The following is a 304-nucleotide window of genomic DNA, read 5'->3' as shown; positions in this document are numbered from 1 at the left end:
CCGTCTGTCCATCCCGTCGGTCCGGGTGGACGCCAAGCACCCTGAGCGCCCGGATGGGGCGGGGAGGGCCGAGGCTGAGCGATCCGGCCTCCTACAGCCCGTGGGCACGGCTGCGCCTGCTTGGCTGCGTGTGGGTTTTTCTGGCCATGTCGCCCGCGCGTCAAGGTTTAACCGGATTCAATCCGAGAGCGCGGATCCATCCTCTCCCTGGGGGAGACAGCCCTTCCAAACCCCGCCGGGATTTTGCTGGTCGGTTTGGTGGCCGCCGTCTCATTAAGAACACTGGTGTGGTGAAAGGATTGCG

Source organism: Apaloderma vittatum, unplaced genomic scaffold (genome assembly GCF_000703405.1).
Source record: "Apaloderma vittatum isolate BGI_N311 unplaced genomic scaffold, ASM70340v1 scaffold36375, whole genome shotgun sequence".
In the NCBI taxonomy this organism is placed as follows: Eukaryota; Metazoa; Chordata; class Aves; order Trogoniformes; family Trogonidae; genus Apaloderma; species Apaloderma vittatum.
Note: the sequence above shows the minus strand (reverse complement) of the source record.